Source organism: Eriocheir sinensis, chromosome 47 (genome assembly GCF_024679095.1).
Source record: "Eriocheir sinensis breed Jianghai 21 chromosome 47, ASM2467909v1, whole genome shotgun sequence".
NCBI classification, from domain to species: Eukaryota; Metazoa; Arthropoda; class Malacostraca; order Decapoda; family Varunidae; genus Eriocheir; species Eriocheir sinensis.
This window is the reverse complement of record NC_066555.1, coordinates 13,840,443-13,860,035: the sequence shown is the minus strand read 5'-3', so window position 1 is coordinate 13,860,035 and position 19,593 is coordinate 13,840,443. Positions and strand designations below refer to the sequence as shown.

Here is a 19,593-nt window from a genome sequence, read left to right as displayed (position 1 = left end):
CCCCGCGCGGGAGACCGTCACCCGGAGACGCAGCTTCCGCTCGTCCTCCATCCACCGAATGGCCTGGTAGTGGGTGCTGAAGTCCGAAGACACCAGCCTCCACTCTGGCAGGGGTCCGCTCGATCGGTCCTCCCCGCCGTCCTCGTGCCGCGTCCTCCTTCGGGGCCGCTTGCTCTGCACGAGGGTCTTCACTCACTGCTGTCTGCGCCGGAACTGTGTGTGCAAAGGACAGAAAGAGGGATGGAATCCGTATGAGGTTAGTTTAGAGAGCAAAGATTTGTGCCAGACTCTGTCAAAGGCTTTCAAGATATCCAAGGCAACAGCAAAAGGTTTGACGAAGCGAATAAGAAAGGATGACCAGGAGTCAATTAGGAGGCAGTAAGATCATCAGTAGAACGCCCCTTGCGGAATTCATACTGGTGGTGGTTGTGAGCACGTGTCCCGTCTTCCTGGCTTCTCGAGATTATAGTAGGGTTCATTTAATAAAATAAATTGAGAGTTGGTCTTTGCTTTCTTTTTCATTTCTGTAAGATACTTCTTTTATTTTTCACACAAAACAGAGTTGTGTCTAGCTCAAATAATTATAATCTCTATGAAATATTAAAGGATTTCGATATATTTTATTTATATTTTTTGAAAAAAAGTACGTTCCTTCCCCAGTAGGGTGGACCAATTTTACACCTTTTTCGAGTCCCCTACTCTAATAGTGACAAAACCTTGCGCATGGATGAGAATATAGTCTCTGCAAAATCTTAGCTTAATTGGTAATCATCTTCTGCCCCCGGCAGAGCAACGAAAATCATACTCTAGTAGTGAAAACGTATTTTTCTTTAAATTTTGAAAATATTTCAAAAGGCATCAAAATTATTTCTAATAGCTACGAAGTTGATGAAAAAGAACGTTTTTCCAAGCACGTTGTCCTACGTTAATATCTAACGTCAAATGCGAAAAAAAAATTGTAATTTCCAGATCGAGTCAAATACTGTATATATATATATATATATATATATATATATATATATATATATATATATATATATATATATATATATATATATATATATATATATATATATATAGAGAGAGAGAGAGAGAGAGTGTGTGTGTGTGTGTTACGTCGCGGCCTATTGCGCCGGTAGGCTTCTTCCCGGTGGGACCTGATGGTCGGCCCAAGGCTTCTTCACGGTGGGGCCTGATGGTCGGCCCAGCCCGTTCTGGCGCAGGCGAGTGTTTATAGTGGCGCCATCTTGCGTTGGCTCATGCTGCCCCCCGGAACTCATCTTTGAGCTTCTCTTTGGAGAGGTTATCTAGAGCCCAGGTTGATGAGTGGTCTTCAGGCCAGCATGTGGGTAGTCTTAGGCCACTCGGCGGTGACTGAAAAACCTCAGCTGTGCGGCGGTCAGGATTCGAACCCTCGTCCCTCCTGTGTGTGTGTGTGTGTTGAAAAATCTCTCTCTCTCTCTCTCTCTCTCTCTCTCTCTCTCTCTCTCTCTCTCTCTCTCTCTCTCTCTCTCTCTCTCTCTCTCTCTCTCTCTCTCTCTCTCTCTCTTTCACACACACACACACACACACACACACACACACACACACACACACACATCTATTTTTCCAGCTAATTTCACTCCCTACATACTTCCTTGCCGAGCCGCTCCTCTCTCATTCCTCCCTTCTTTTCCCTCCCTCTCACTTCATTAGGCTTCCCCTCCCCTCCCACTTCTCCCCCACTGCCCTGCCTCCACCTCCTTAAACTTCACTTTGTTTCAAGGCATAGAAACATCATTACCGCCCGCAAAAAAAAAAAAAAATTTGTGGAAGGTATTGTTTTCAGCTGTGTAAATTGTTTGTTTGTTTTTGTCTTTAACACGATAACTTTTGAACCATTACAGCTCTCTCTCTCTCTCTCTCTCTCTCTCTCTCTCTCTCTCTCTCTCTCTCTCTCTCTATTTTAAACAAGAGCACATAGGTTTAAAAGCCTATTAATATGGCGTCGAATTTTTTTTTGCTAAAGGAGCTCTCTTCCTAGAGGGCAGCCATTCTAAAGCTTGCTACGTATCACCTTTAGTTTTTGTAATGAGGGTAGAACAAACGCCAGGGTCCCGTAATCTGTATAATGTTCCCAAACAGGCTTCGATCTGCAATCGGCGACTTAATAACTAACAGATACACAAATACCACACATACATATATGCATAGAACTAAGAGTCAAACCATAGCTATTATCAATCTGAATCACAACACAGCAAATGGATAATAAATGCCCAGGGGATAGCGTTAATAACAATCAGTAACACAGGATTAAATGCACAGGGCTAACTGTCAAACCATAGAGCTATTAATAACCCAAATCACAACACAGTAAATCGATAATAAGTGCCCAGGGGATAACGTTAATAACAATCAGTAACACAGGATTAAGTGGGGATCTTACATTGTCAAGTTGGTACAATATTAAACAATTAATAATTAACACTAGGTACAAACACTGCATGGATATACTACTCACAACACTGGCTCCTCTTGTAAGTTTCTACCTCATAGGTACAATTGCATAACAACCGTTTAGGCCGCCCGGTGGCCCACCCATCCGGTCCGCTCGGGGTGAACTCCGCCGTGTGAAACACACACCACCTGAATCCTGGGGCGGCTGCTCGTGAACTGAGCGGTTCACCCCGACACTTGACGTGGTAAGCTTCTCCACACACAAGAGACAGACAGACTGCGAAATAGACTTCCCAGAGTTTAAATACGTTAATAAAAGACATATCCCAGGGTGATAGATTTTTTTATATATATATATATATATATATATATATATATATATATATATATATATATATATATATATATATATATATATATATATAATAATGTGGGTGTGACCCCCTTTAAGTCCCTATTGTTCGTGGTCACTGTCACTCATAAGGGGCGTGCACGACACCACAGGTGGGCAGCTGTCTTGACACACACACACACACACATACATACACACACACACACACACACACACACACACACACACACACACACACACACACACACACACACAGCTGAACTGATTAACTCTTACTTTTCCTCCATCTGTCAAAACCTTCCACCCCTAGACCTTGCCTTCCTCCCCGCCTACCTACCCTCCCCGTCTAATCCTCCCTACGTGGAAGAGTTTCAAGTTGCCGAAAAGCTCAGATCTCTCAAACTCAAAAGGTCCATCACACCTCTAGATTTACCCATAAAGCTTTATCAGGAGTTTTCCTATGAACTTGCTACCCCCCTTGCCTCCATCATAAATGCCTCCCTCACTCAGAGCAAATGTCCCACAGATTGGAAAACCTCATTCGTCACTCCCATCCCCAAAGTCACCAACCCCACCTCACTTAATGAACTAAGACCCATTGCCATCACGCCAATCCCGAGCCTGCTTTGTGAAGACTTTGTATTTAGCTGGGCATATGATACTATTCATTACAAAATTGATCAGAGGCAGTTCGGCAACGTTAGAGCCTCCTCCACAACACACTGCCTCATTAGTTTCCTTGATTTCATTCTTAAAAACCTGGAAACCAGAAAAACTTCCTCTGCCGACGCCTTTATTGACTTTCGGAAATCCTTCGACCTGATTGACCACACCACTGTCATCACCAAGGCCATAAACATCGGCCTGCCCTCCCACCTGACATCCTGGCTCGCGGACTTCCTGAGGCACCGGCACCAAGCTGTGCGTCATCAGGCTGCACCTCCACCCTGCAGCTCCTCTCTGCTGGGGTGCCACAAGGGACGCGCATGGGGCCTCTTTGCTTCCTTATTCTGATCAACAATGCACTGTTAGACGCCCTTCATCGCTGGAAGTACGTGGATGATTCTACAGTGGGCATCTCCATCAACAACACAGCCCCTGACTACACGCCCCTACAACACATTCTGGACCGACTGCAGAGCTGGACGCAAGACAACCACGTCACCATCATCACCAACAAGACGGTGGTGATGCATTTTCACACCTCCACCACTGCCATCCCACTGCCAACCCTGGCGGTTGGCCCCCGGTTGAAACCACCAAACTACTTGGAGTCACCCTAGACAGCAAGCTGAGCTGGGGCAAGCACGTCACCACCATCATCAGGGCGGCTTCCTACAAACTTTTCATGTTGAAGCGCATGAAAGCACTGGGAGCCCCCCAAAGGTCGCTCAAGGACCTGTACACCACCTTCATCCTTCCCAGACTCCTCTACGCCTCTCCTGCTTGGGCTTCCTCCATCAACAAGACCCAGCAACGCCAATTAGAGAGAGTGCAAAGGCGTGCAAGCAGACAGATTCTGGGCAATTCTTACACTAACTATGAGCATGCACTCACCCAGCTGAATATGCCCACCCTACAGGACCGATACCAGACAAACCTAACCAAATTCGGCAAGTCCCTCCTCCATAACCCCCGTCATAGAGACCTACTCCCACTCGCCCTCCCTCCATCCACTAGACCCACAAGACACCATAATATTTTCGTCCCGGTCAAAACTCGCACGGACAGATATCGGCTTAGTGCGATACCGACACTTGTGAGGGTCATTAACACCTCCATGATCACATGACCCCTGCACCCCAACACACACACACACACACACACACACACACACACACACACACACACACACACACACACACACACACACACACACACACACACACACACATCACCCTTCCCCAATTCCCCCATTACTCACCACATGAAACTCATTGTATGGTATTTTTGTGTATTTTCAGCCTTATGGCTGCCTAAAATAAATAAACCATTTATTATTATTATTATTATTACACACACACACACACACACACACACACACACACACACACACACACACACATTGCACACAAGGTGTAACTGAATATACGAGAGAGAGAGAGAGAGAGAGAGACCCCTATGGCTAACGGATTGATTAAAGGGGCTCTCACACATTCCCGGTCCTGGTCTCGATCGTTCCAGATGACTCCCAATAAGCTGATCGGGGCCTGACCGTCGACAAAATAGGCAATAATCCCGGGACTGGCGGCTTACCGCCGGTAAGCCGGCGGTTTACCGGCGGTAGACCGGCGACCATATACGATTTTCGATTTCTACGACCGGCGACTGCAGCAGGTAAGTCGGCGGTAGACCGCCGGCCTACCGGTGGCAGACCGCCGGTCTACTGGCGGCAGACCGCCGGACTACCGTTGGCAAACCTGCGGCACATCGACGAGCAAACATTCTCTTTGCATTTCTATATATTTATAATTACCTCATAAACAGCTTCATACCTAGATTCATTCGTGTGCATAAAACGCTCTCTCTCTCTCTCTCTCTCTCTCTCTCTCTCTCTCTCTCTCTCTCTCTCTCTCTCTCTCTCTCTCTCTCTCTCTCTCTCTCTCTCTCTCTCTCTCTCTCTCTCTCTCTCTCTCTCTCAACCTTTCACCCATTCCTCTTCCTCCTTTTTTTCATCTATTTCCAACCTCTCTCCCTTCCTTCCTCACTCTCCTTCATCCCTCCCTCTCTCTTCCTCACTCCCTCCCACCTGTTCCTCCTTCCATGCCGTTTCCTCTCTCTCTCTCTCTCTCTCTCTCTCTCTCTCTCTCTCTCTCTCTCTCTCTCTCTCTCTCTCTCTCTCTCTCTCTCTCTCTCTTTTCTCTCTTTCACCCATTCCTCTTCCTCCTTTATCTCATCTCCCTCTCTCTCTTCATCCCTCGCTCCTACCTGTTCATCCTCGTTTTCCTCCTTCCTCCCTTTCTAATCCCTAGGTCACACCCAGGTGTTCACTTGCGGTCTATCGTCGGTCTGCCGTGGGTTGTCGGCGGTCAACCGCCGACAACTGACCAGCGGGCAGACTGAGTGGTAGACCCCATGGTAGACCGCGAGTGAACACCTGTGTCTGACCTGGGGATTAGCAAGGAGGAAAACGCGGAGGAACAGGTAGGAGCGAGGGATGAAGAGAGAGAGGGAGATGAGATAAAGGAGAAAGAGGAATGAGTGAAAGAGAGAAAAGAGAGAGAGAGAGAGAGAGAGAGAGAGAGAGAAGGAATGGAAGGAGGAACTGGTGGGAGGGAGTGAGGAAGAGAGAGGGAGGGATGGAGGAAAGTGAGGAAGGAAGGGAGAGAGGATGGAAAGAGATGAATAAAAGGAGGAAGAGGACGGGGAGAAAGGAGAGAGAGAGAGAGAGAGAGAGAATTTAGGTAAGAAGCTGTTTATGAGGTAATTATAAATATATAAATGCAAAGAAAGTGTTTGCTCGTCGATGTGATGCAGGTCTGCCGCCGGTAGGCCGGCGGTCTACCGCCGACTGACCTGCTGCAGTCGCCGTTCGTAGAAATCGAAATTCGTATATGGTCGCCGGTAAACCGCCGGTCCCGGGATTATTGCCTATTTTGTCGGCGGCCAGGCCCCGATCGGCTTAAGGGGCTCTCACACATCCCGGTCCCGGTCGCGACCGTCCCCGATGACTCCCGATAAGCCGGTCGCCGGTCGACCGACTGTAAGATCGGGGATTGTCGGCGGCAGACCGCCGGTCTACCGCCGATCGACCCTGAGGACCGTAGACGCAGCCGACCACCGCCGGTCATCTTTAAAATTTTCAAAGATATCGGCGATGCGCCCGGTCGACCGGTGGTGTCGAAAAATGTCGCCGGTCGACCGGCGGTCAACCGCCGACACCCACGGCAGACCGTCGGCAGACCGGCGGTAGACCGGCGGTAGACCGCGAGTGAACACCTGTGTATGACCTGGGGATTAGCAAGGGAGGAAGGAGGAAAACGAGGAGGAACAAGTAGGAGCGAGGGATGAAGAGAGAGAGGGAGATGAGATAAGGGAAGAAGAGGAATGTGTGAAAGAGAGAAAAGAGAGAGAAGAGGATGGGAAAGGAATGGAAGGAGGAACAGGTGGGAGGGAGTGAGGAAGAGAGGGGAGGATGGAGGAGAGTGGAAGGAAGGAGAGATGATGGAAAGAGATGAAAAAAAGGAGGAAAATGAATTGGTTAAAGTAGATAGAGAGATAGAGAGTTTTATACACACGAATGAATTTAGGTATGAAGCTGTTTATGAGGTAATTAAAGATATATGAAAATGCAAAGAAAGTGTTAGCTCGTCGATGTGCCGTAGGTCTGCCGCCGGTAGACCGGCTGTCTACCGCCGACTGACCTGCTGCAGTCGCCGGTCGGAGAAATCGAAAATCGTATATGGTCGCCGGTCTACCGCCGGTAAACCGCCGGTCCCGGGATTATTGCCTATTTTGTCGACGGTCAGGCCCCGATCGGCTTATCGGAAGTCATCGGGGACGATCGGGACCTGGACCGGGAATGTGTGAGAGACCCTTTATCGGGAGTCATCGGGGACGATCGGGACCGGGACCGGGAATGTGTGAGAGCCCTATAAATCACCGAAACCAGGCAGCCTTGTAATGAGCCAACAGGCTTTCTGCTGCCTGCTAGTCCAGGTTTCCATGTTTATTCCTCCTCATCCTCCTCCTCCTCCTGCTTCTCTTCGCTTATCTACTTCACACTCCCTCCTCCATTCCTACCCCCTGCCTCCTCTTCTTCTCTTCCATATTCTCCTCCTCCTCCTCCTCTTCTTCCTTCTCCTCCTCCTCCTCCTCCTTCAACTCCTCCTTCTCTCCTCTCCTCCTCCCTTCTCCTCAGCTCCTTCTCTTCTGTTCTTCTTCTCTCTCTCTCTCTCTCTCTCTCTCTCTCTCTCTCTCTCTCTCTCTCTCTCTCTCTCTCTCTCTCTCTCTCTCTCTCTCTCTCTCTCTCACACACACACACACACACACACACACGCCTGACAGTTACTTTATCCCTGAGAGAAGGGGAGGAAGAGCGACGCTGCCAGATCTGGTCTTCGTTCTAATTTGGTGTTTTTGAGGCTATTGGAGTCGATGGTACGTGTATGTATTCTCATGCCTATGCAAGAATACAAATGCTGTGGGAAATATATAAATGCAATATTTAATCCAAAGAGTCGATCTGGAAATTACAAAAAAAAAAAAAAAAAATTCCACATTTGACGTTGTTGCCGGGGACAAAAGATATTAACGTAGGACTACGTGGTTGGAAAAGCGACCATATTAATTCTTTTTCATCAACTTCGTAGCTATTAGAAAGAATTTTGATGCATTTTGAAATATTTTTAATATTTAAAGAAAAAAGACGTTTTTACTGCTAAAGTATGATTTTCATCGCTCTGCCGGGGACAGAGAATGATTGCCAATTAAGCTAAGATTTTCATAGGCTATTTTCTCATCCATGCGCAAGTTTTTGTCACTATTAGGATAGTGACAAAATGTAGTAATAGTATGTAGTAGTGATATTAATATAAGTAGTAAATATTGTTATGTAGTATTAGCGGTAGTGATAAGATTGTAGATTCTGTAGTAATAATAGTAATAATTTAACTAATACAACGTAGATCAATGCGTTTTTAGGATTTGCCTAAAGCTTTGCTACTCTTAAGTACAGTTCTGTGTATAATATACCTTTTTAACAAATAGGTTTAGTGAAATTTTCAACAAAGAGAAAACCATAGTGTTTGTAAGTAGTGTGTAATTATAATGAGTTCTTTTTAAAGGAAAAAAAATGTCTAATGTTACCTTTTCAGGTCTGAAGAGAATCTCCCAACGATGGTGCTGTAATCTGTATACCAAGCCAGAGAAGGTATAATAAAGGGGCATTCTGCCATCAAGAAAAGTATTTTGTTATATATATATATATATATATATATATATATATATATATATATATATATATATATATATATATATATATATATATATATATATATATATATATATATATATATATATATATGTTAAGCAGAAATATGTAATAGAAGATTCCGGTCAGTATGTTTATCTGTTTGTTTGTTCGTTAACAGTCTCCTGTGCACAATTTTGAAGATATATCAACCAATATTTCAGGGAAGTTTCGTACCCATCCAGAGTAGAACCCATTAAATTTCTTATGTCAAAGGTCAAAGGTTAAAGTCAAGGTCGCACAAAGCGTCAGATTGGCCATAACTTCGGTTCTCTTCATCGTAGAGATTTCAGACTTGGTTCATATTTTAGCTCATGGAAAGACGCACCTTACATGGCTTTAATAATAATAATAATAATAACCTTGAGCTCGAAAAGTTCGCCCAATGTCGATGTTTCCAAAAAAAAAAAAAAAAAAGAATTTCATCAAATTTCGAAACAAATGCCTCCAAATGATGCACCTTGCATGGCATTGACCTTGACCTTTGACTTTGACCTCGAAAAGTTCGCCCAAGGTCAAAGTTTCCAAAAAAAAACAGAATTTCATAAAATTTCGAAACAAATGCTTTCATATGATGCAGTTAATGCCCATTCCAATTATCAGGACGATCTTTGGCGGAGGTGTGCACTCTTCGAGTGCTATGTGTCTAGTTATTATTATTATTATCATTATTATCATTTTTATTATTATTTTTATTATTGTTATTATTATTATTATTATTATTATAATAATAATAATAATAATAATAATAATAATAATAATAATAATAATAATAATAATAATAATAATAATAATAATAATAATTATTATTATTATTATTATTATTATTATTATTATTATTATTATTATTATTTTTATTATTATTGCTATCACTATTATACTTATTCTTATGGTTATTCTTCTTCTTAATATTATTATTATCATTATTATTATTGAACATTTCATATTATTGACTAATTTAAGGTAGCTACATAGACAAAATTAGACAATGTTTTAAGAAAAAAACTAGTCCATTGAGCCGTAGCTCCCTATGGACTATATGCTAAACCTGGAAATGAGCAGAGCTGGTACGACAAGGCCTATCTATAATATATTAAAGATACAAAAATAGCACTGTGGTTGACCCAAAATGTAAAGTATTTCAGGAGCATACCAATATAAGATTAATCAAAGTAAACACTCGTCCGTGATTAATATAATAAGAAAATAATAATAACAATAGTAATTGCAATAATGTTAAAAGTAATAATCGTAATAATACTAATATCAATAATTATAATATAGAAGGAGATTATTATTATTATTATTATTATTATTATTATTATTATTATTATTATTAATAATAATAAAAATAATAATAATAATAATAATAATAATAATAATAATAATAATAATAATAACAAATATAAATTAATATAATTATAATAATAATAATAATAATAATAATAATAATAATAATAATAATAATAATCATAATCATAACAATAATAATAATAATAATAATAATAATAATAATAATAATAATAATAATAATAATAATAAAATCATAACAGTAATACTGGTCCTGAACAATACCATTAGTATTAGAAATGATAATATGTCACCGCCGTAAAATATTAGCAGAGATGTAAAAGCAGGAGAAAGGTAGTAATAATAGTAGTCGTAGTAGTGGTAGTAGTCGTGATAGTAGTGGTAGTCACAATAGTTATAGTAGTAGTCGTAATTGTAACAGTCGTAATAGTCGTAAAAGTAGTAGTAGTTGTAGTAGTAGTAGCAGTAGTAGTAGTAGTAGTAGTAGTAGTAGTAACAGTAGTAGTAGTAGTAGTAGTACTAGTAGTCGTTGTTGTGTTGTTGTTGTAGGAATTGTTGGAGTAATAATAGTAGTAGTAGAAATATAAATAGAAATAGTAATAGCAATAGCAATAGTAGTAGTAGTAGTAGTAGTAGTAGTAGTAGTAGTAGTAGTAGTAGTAGTTGTACTAGTAGTAGTAGTAGTAGTTGTTGCAGTAGTAGTAGTAGTAGTATCAGCAGCAGCAGTAGTAGTAGTAGTAGTAGTAGTAGTTGTAGTAGTAGTAGTAGTAGTAGTAGTATGTGGCTCAGGGCAGCTTCACCCCGCGTCTTCACCACATCCGGCGGATGGGTCACAGGGCCAAACTTCTACACACGACTCGCGGAACTGATCTCAGAAAAAAAGCATCAGCCAAGGAGCCACGTTGTAGCCTGGATGAGGTGTCGCCTCTCGTTCTCCCTGCTCAGGTCAGCCATCCTATGGCTCAGGGGCACAAGACACCCTGGCCCAAAAGCTACCAACATCTCCAATATGGACTATGAGGCCGCAGTGGTGGAGAGTGACATTAGGGTGGGTCGGGAGTGACATGAGTAGGGAAAGAAAGGGGGATCTAAATAGAAGATAGGGTGTTATGTTTTTTTTTTTTTTTTTTTTTTTTTTTACAGCAAAGGAGACAGCTCAAGAGCACAAAAAAAAAATATATATATAGATTTAGTGCTAAGTAGTATTAGTGATATGGTTGGATCCCACAGTCATTAGCGTAAAGAGTTGGGACTAATGACCTCCATGCTATGGAGCTCTCCATGATTATGTGTCGGGAAAATAAACATGGGTGGATGTATCTTTCATGTAGTAAAATAAAAAGTAGTAGTAGTAGTAGTAGTAGTAGTAGTAGTAGTAGTAGTAGTAAGCTTCTAGAATTCGTGGCGCGGTCGGCGGGCAGTCGGCGTGCACTTGCTGAACGGCCACCGAATGTGCCAAGAATTCGTGGGGCGTTCGGCGGGCGTTTGGCGGGCGGCCAAGAATCCGGGGGCATTCGGCAACAAACCGTCACGAATCAATCGTTTAGTAATAATATTTTGACAGGGGCTTTAGCGTGAGCCAAGGTTTAGAGGCCCGTGACGCCCTTTGAGCTTCTAGGCGCGACAGGTGACACCACCACCCCGGGAGGCGGGACATGACCCCGGAAATATATGGTACCCATACAGGGGCACGGGTATAAGATCACTCATTCTTTCTCCGCTCCATCCTGTGTGTGTGTGTGTGTGTGTGTGTGTGTGTGTGTGTGTGTGTGTGTGTGTGTGTGTGTGTGTGCGTTGACTGACTATGCGGGAAATACTATGTCGAATCAGTCTCACGGAGCAGTCGCTGGTTTGACGCAGTTGTTCCAGCGATATCCCATGATTCTGCGTAGACTCTTTTTACCAAGGGTATCAATTCCCCTCTCCCAATTCCTTGTTTAGTATCTATGTATAATAGCCACAGAGTAAGATAGAGGGAGCAGAAGAAACCTGAAGATCTGGATCTTTGCCCTTTACACATGCATCGACATGTCATATTTTACTCCTGCTGAGAGAGTCCATAACATCGTGGGCCAAGCCAATACGCCGTACGACTTCATGGTGAGACTCATCATTGTCCCAAACTACGCAAGGTATGTGAAAAATTTCGAGATCTCAATGTTCTCGCCACAGCATGAACAGACTGTACTGTTGGGCCAGGATACCTGAAGCTCCAATGGTTTCGCCTCCTCGTTCAGTGCCTCGAGAGCCATCACTAGAACCCCCATCGACTCTGCAAGGATTTCTGCATCATCGGGAAATACAAGGTCACTGATCTTGATGTTGTCATTAGATCAGTGGTTCTTAACCTGGGGTACCTGGGGTACCAAGGGGTACAAAACCTTAAACCTGGGGGAACAAGACATGATAGCCATGAGCTTTGGAGGTCCTCGTGCCATTTGCAACTACATACTTATGCGAGGCAGGTTTTTCAACGGTCCTACACATCAAGACAAAAGCCAGAAACCGTTTGGATGCAAGTGATGACATGCGATTGACACTTTCAAAGAAAGAACCTCGTTTGAACATCACTAATGAGAAACAACAAAAGAGCCACTAAAAATGTGTTGGTGTGCACTCTGTAGTATTACTTACTCATAATTTATGTTATAATGTGCATTCATTGTATCCTACTAATTGACACTTTCCATTTGAAATAAAAAAGTACCTTTATTTAGTAATTGAATACATCTAATAATTTATCAGCAAGGTTTGCACTATATAGTATTACACATAATTACTGTTATAATGTGCATTCATTGCACTTGCATTGCATTGTAGTATCACTCATAATTACTGTTATAATGTGCATTCATTGTATCCTACTACGTAATTGACACTTTTCATTTGAAATAAAAAAAGTACCTTTGTTCAGTAACTGAGTACATCTAATAATTTTTCAGCAAAGGTTTGTATCACTAATCCTTTTCATGTGTTTGTATTGTATTTATATTGGATGGGGCACGCGACGCGAACACACACACACACACACACACACACACACACACAATAATAATAATAATATTATAATAATAATATTAATATCATTATTACACATATTTATTATTATTATTATTATTATTATTATTATTATTATTATTATTATTATTATTATTATTATTATTATCTCTTCGATTCACATTTATACTTGGTTGCTTCGCTGAGGTCTGAGATGCCAGTGCTTCTTATGTTCTTATGTTAGAGCTTTCCCACGGTCGATGTCTCGCTTACCAGTTTATGTATTTTGTCTTAATATGTTAGACAGTTTGAATAATGTTTCACACGGTTCCCGTTATGACTTTCCTATATTAGTAATCTTTCGTTTTCGCTCAAACGCCGGTGAATTCCTCCCCTTCTTACCCTCCTCCCCTTCCCATTACTCCCCCATATCCTCCCTACCTTTCCTCCCTGGCTATTGCAGCTGTTATTCAAGGTCGCACCACCCTTGCTTCCTTCCTTCCTTTCTTCCTTCCTTCTCACCCCCACTTCCTCCTCTCTCACATGACGCTGATCTCTCTTCTTCTATTGTAAATTAAGGCAATAGTACTATTTTAAGCATGTTTCCTTTGTTTGGATAGTCAGGATAGGCACTGAAGTATTTTTTTTACTACCGCTAACGCAGTACCGCACACCGCGTACCGCACTGGGAAATAAACAAATGGGACCGCACTACCGCAACCGCACTACTCCGGAAAAAGTACCACACTACAGCAACCGCACTACTGATTTTTCAGTACCGCGCCCACCTCTGGTAATATCACGGTAGTTGTTACAGTCTTGACGGTCCCCTTTCCCTTTCCAGATATGAATGACCAATTCCCCTTCCAATCAAGGGGAATGGTATTAGATTGCCATATTGTAGTGAAGACCGCACGCGGCCCGTGGATCATGGCCTCACCTCCAGCTTTGAACAGCTCCGCACTGATGTTAAAGATACCAGGTGCCTTTCCACCTTTCGACTTTGCTACAGCCTCTCTGGCCACGTTTAAAGAAGGATGGACTTTCGTTGCTGGGTAAATCAGCATCCCAACCTGCGAACCAACAACTGGAAGTTGCCCATACAGAGCGTTCGCCGTGTATAACTACTAAAAGTACGCATCACAACGAGCCCTCTGCCATCCATATCCGACGCGAGGCAGCCATCAGCTGTTTGGATAGCGCTTACCTGAGAGTGAGGCTCGGAGCTGAGCTACTTCAGGGCTCAGTAAGCAGGTTGGATGTCATTTGCATTTAAATGACCCTCGACTTTTTCAGCGAGACCCCTGACATACCTCTCCTTATCTCTCCTCAGAAGAGCCCTAGTCCTACGTGAAAAAGCCCTATATTGGTTCCGGTTCCCAGCACCTCTGTCAGCGCGATCCTCTTCAATATTCTCTAGCGCCTCCGCCGAGCCAAATCCACTCCTAGATCTTGGGTGCTCTCCAACGTATCCCTTGGCATATCGAAGAGTATCAAGTTTGGAGGTATCCCACATTTCTACAAGGCTCTCAAGGGTGTTGAGCACATTAAACTGATTACGCACTGTCACTACATACTACTGAACACATATCAGGTCTTTCAGCCTCTCAAGATGGAACACAGCATTGTTGCATCTCGAAATTTATCTTGAGCTGACATAGAGCCTGAGTGTTCCAACAACAGGCCTATGATCAGTTTAAAAAATCTCAATCTACCAATCTACGAATCCCTTATCTACCATACCGGCATTGGTATATTAAATCCAACGGTGGCGATCTGGTTTCTGGTAACAAGAACCCGCAATTCACAGCCTCCTGAATCTTGCAAAACTCAGGAGAGAGCTACTGATGTTCCTAGTATCAGAACAATGGGGACCAACACATAGTTCGGAGCCAACCCTGTCAGTGAGAGTAGCAGCATTTAAGTCACCCAAGACAATGTGTCCTGAGGTGGCATTGATCTAATACAGAGTCAACTTTGATGTAGGACCCCTCCTTCTCCTTAGTTTCCCTCCCGCCTGCTTTGGGGAGGCGGTGGCTGAGTGGTTAGCATGCCGGTACTGCGTTAAGGAGGACGCGGGTTCGTGTCCTGCTCGCCCCACAGCAGAGATTATTCAGTAACCACCGAGTGGCCTAAAACTACCCGTGCGCTGCCCTGAAGACCACCTATCAATCCAGACTCTAGATGCCCTTTCTAAAAAGAGAGGCTCAAAGATGAACTCCGGGGGGCAGCATGAGCCAAGCAAGAGGGCGCCACTGCAAACACTTGCCAGCGCAAGAACGGGCTGGGCCGACCATCAGGCCCCACCAGGAAAGCCTACCGGCGCAATATGCCGATACAAAAAAAATTTCGATAGGACCTACACAGACAAGAGACATGGAGACATTGAGTCTTTCAGCATCACTCGCATTGCACACTCACCAAATGGAGCCAAATGGAGTAACTTCAACAACAAATGGTTGGAGCTGGCTGGGTATACCTACAGTAACATCATTAGGACAGGCATCATTGTCTCCTCCACTACTTATCTCGCAACTTCCAGGCCTCCTCTTCTCTTATATTCCCACTATGTCCACCCCTAGCCTTCTGAGCTCACCTGATAGATAGGGCAGTCGGTGATTTTCCGAGAGGCTCCGAGTGTTCTAGGAGCCCACACGCAGAGCCCTCATAAGGTTAACTCTGGGCCTAGTTATCCTGGCGGACGCTGCTTCTGCGCCACCTCGACAACCTCCAAAAGAAAAACGAGAGTCTACAGGTCCCTTCCTCCTTCGAGGTGCAGGGGTTCCTGTACTCGTCATTCATGGCAGGCTCCCCAGCTGTGGAAGCAGCGGGAGAGTCTGCAATGCGAGCGGACCCCCCAGCAAAACGGCTTGGGGTCGAGACTAAAGCCACGACGCCGACATCTACTTCCTATTTAGTTTTTGGTATAGGAAAGGTTTTTACTGTAGGAGAGAGTGCAAACCCCTCCCGCAAACCAGCCCAGGCTTAACTGCCTGCTCATTTTAGAGATGGGATACAGGATCCCTGGAGGATAAATCATTCAGTTCCCCACAGAAAGAAGCATGAATAGGGGGGAGAGAAAAATAAAGAAAGACAGCTCGGAGAGATTGAGGATGCTCCATTCCTCAAAAAAAAAAGATTTGTTGCTACCTAAAGGGTGTTTATTCATACATACACCATCTCTCTTCCTCTAAACCTCACCTTCTATTCCTCACCGAAACACAGGTTTCTGAGGCTACTGACAGCAGTTGATTAAGACTTCAGCTTCCTAAAGGCGAATATATTCTTAGCCTATATGTACAAGGAGCGTCGGAGCGAGAGCGACAGCCGTTGTGTATCAGTCGGACTCTCGTAAAGGAGTGTTGCTACCTAAAGGGTGTTTATTCATACATACACCATCTCTCTTCCTCTAAACCTCACCTTCTATTCCTCACCGAAACACAGGTTTCTGAGGCTACTGACAGCAGTCTCTACTCTGTTCCCTCCTACTATCTCTATCCTAAATTTCAATCCAAACCTGGATATTGCGCCTATGTGCGCAACGACATCACTTGCTCTTAGCCTATATGTACAAGGAGCGTCGGAGCGAGAGCGACAGCCGTTGTGTATCAGTCGGACTCTCGTAAAGGAGTGTTGCTACCTAAAGGGTGTTTATTCATACATACACCATCTCTCTTCCTCTAAACCTCACCTTCTATTCCTCACCGAAACACAGGTTTCTGAGGCTACTGACAGCAGTCTCTACTCTGTTCCCTCCTACTATCTCTATCCTAAATTTCAATCCAAACCTGGATATTGCGCCTATGTGCGCAACGACATCACTTGCTCTCGTGCCCACAACCTTGATTCTTCTGAATTTTCCACCATCTGGCTAAGACTTCATTGTCATTCTATTACTAAATACATCTGTGCTGTTTAACTCTCACCTACTCTACTAAGTATGTAAAATTCTTTGACTATTTGAACTCTAAAGTGGAGCACATCTTGACCCACTTTCCCTTCGCTGAAATCTACATCATAGGAGATTTCAATGTTCACCACCAGCGTTGGCTTTCATCCTCTTTCACTGACCATCCTGGTGAACAAGCCTACAACTTTGCTATCCTCAACGATCTAGAGCAGTTGATCCAGCACCCTACACGTATTCCCGAACGTCTTGGAGACAGGCCCAACATTCTAGACCTCTTCCTTACCTCAAACCCTTCTGCTTATTCTGTCTAACTGTTCTCTCCGTTGGGCTCCTCCGATAACAATCTTATTTCTGTATCCTGTCCTATCGCTCCTGTACACCCTCTGGACCCGCCGAAGAGGCGATGCTTCTGGCATTCTGCTTCAGCTCGGTAGGACGACCTGAGGATGTACTTTTCCGATTTCCCGTGGAATGATTACTGCTTCCAGGAGAGAGACCCCTCTGTGTGTGCCCAGTGCATCACAGAGGTGATTGTCTCTGGAATGGAGGCATACATTCCACGTTCTTTCTCTACTCCACATACTAAAAAGCCTTGGTTTAATCATGCTTGTTATCGTGGTATTAAATATAGAGAGGCAGCTCACAAAAGATTCCAGAGCCTTCGAACTCTCGCTAACTTTGACCTTTACATTTCAGCCCGGAATCGTCCCAAATCTATTCTCCGGCTTACCAAAATTTCTTTTATCAATAGAAAATGTCAACACCTTGCTTCTTATAATTCTTCCCGCGACTTCTGGCATCTAGCCAAAAATATCTTCTCCAATTTCACTTCTTCCTCTTTCCCTCCTCTTCTTAACCCTGACGGCAGCATTCCCGTCTCATCTGTTTCTAAGGCTGAACTCTTCGCTCAAACTTTCTGTAAGAACTCAACCCTGGACGAATCTGGGAATATTCCTCCTATATATCCTCCTCCGCTAGTATGGGTTCCGCAAGGGGCGTTCTATTGGTGATCTCCTTGCCTTCCTGTCTGACTCTTGGTCATCCTCTCTAAGCCGTTTCGGTGAAACCTTTGCTATTGCGCGTGACATATCTAAAACTATTAACAGTGGTGTCCCACAGGGTTCTGTCCTATCTCCCACTGTTAATAGCTTAAAGGAAAAAACAGTGACCGTCTACCACAGCAGAAATAGAACGGTCAGAAAGGAAACTGGAGATAAAGGTACAGAGAGAAGGATAGAAACCGTAGGAGGGTAGTTTGAAAAGCAAAGATTTGTGCCAGACCCTATCAAAAGCTTTTGATATGTCCAGCGCAATAGCAAAGGTTTCACCGAAACGCCTAAGAGAGGATGACCAAGAGTCAGTTAAGAAGGCTAGGAGATCACCAGTAGAACGCCTCTTACGGAACCCATACTGGCGATCAGATAGAAGGTCAGAGGTGGAAAGGTGCTTTTGAATCTTACGGTTAAGGATTGATTCAAAAGCTTTAGATAGACAAGAAAGTAAAGCTATAGGACAGTTGTTTGAGGGATTGGAACGGTCACCCTTCTTAGGCACAGGCTGTAAGAAGGCATACTTCCAGCAGGAAGGAAAGGTACATGTTGACAGGCAGAGGCGAAAGAGTTTGACCAGGCAGGGTGACAGCACGGAGGCACAGTTTTTAAGGACAATAGGAGTCACTCCATCAGGTCCATAAGCCTTCTGAGGATTGAGGCCAGAGAGGGCATAGAAAACATCATTTTGAAGAATCTTTATAACAGGCATAAATGAGTCAGAGGGGGGATGAGAAGGAGGAATATATATATATATATATATATATCTATATATATATATATATATATATATATATATATATATATATATATATTCTTCTTCTTCTTCCTCCTCTCCATCTTCCTCTTCCTGTTCTTCTTCTTCTTCTTCTTCTTCTTCTTCTTCCTCCTATTCTTCTTCTTCCTCCTCTTCTTCTTCTTTTCCTCTTCTTATTCTTCTCTTCTTTTTCTTCCTCCTCTTCTACTTCTTCCTCTTCTTCTTCCTCTTCCTCTTCTTCTTCCTCTTCCTCTTCCTCTTGTTGTTGTTGGTGGTGGTGTTGGTGTTGTTGTTGGTCGTGGTGATGGTGGTGGTAAGGGTGGTGGTGGTAATGGTGGTGGTGGTTGTGGTGGTTTTGATATTGGTGGTGGTGGTGGTAGTGGTGATGATGGTGGTGGTGGTGGTGGTGATGATGGTGGTGGTGGTGGTGGTGATGATGGTGGTGGCGGTGGTGGTGGTGTTGGTGGTGGTGGTAGTGGTGGTAGTGGTGTTGATGGTGATGATGGTGGTGATGGTGGTGGTGGTGATGATGGTGGTGGTGGTGGTGATGATGGTGGTGGTGATGATGGTGGTGGTGGTGGTGATGATTGTGGTGGTGGTGGTGGTGGAGTTGGTGGTGGTGGTGATGATGGTGATGGTGGTGATGATGGTGGTGGGGATGGTGGTAGTGTTGGTGGCGGTGGTGGTCGTGGTGGTGGTGATGGTGGTGGTGGTGGTGGTGATGGTGGTGGTGGTGGTGGTGGTGGTGGTGGTGGTGGTGGTGGTGGTGGTGGTGATGCTGTTGGTGGTGGTGGTAGTGGTGGTGAT

At 43.9% G+C, this 19,593-nt stretch overlaps 1 protein-coding gene across 1 annotated transcript in view; it reads left to right on the top strand.

Moving 5' to 3' along the window:
• Positions 1 to 8,612: 8,612 nt before the first annotated feature.
• Positions 8,613 to 19,593, top strand: part of LOC126981380 (alpha-(1,3)-fucosyltransferase C-like) — a 79,031-nt gene continuing 68,050 nt past the window's right edge. Inside the window, exon 1 of the mRNA XM_050832405.1 lies at positions 8,613 to 8,663. The gene's annotated coding sequence lies outside the window, so the exon portion shown is untranslated. The remainder of the gene's footprint in view (positions 8,664 to 19,593) is intronic.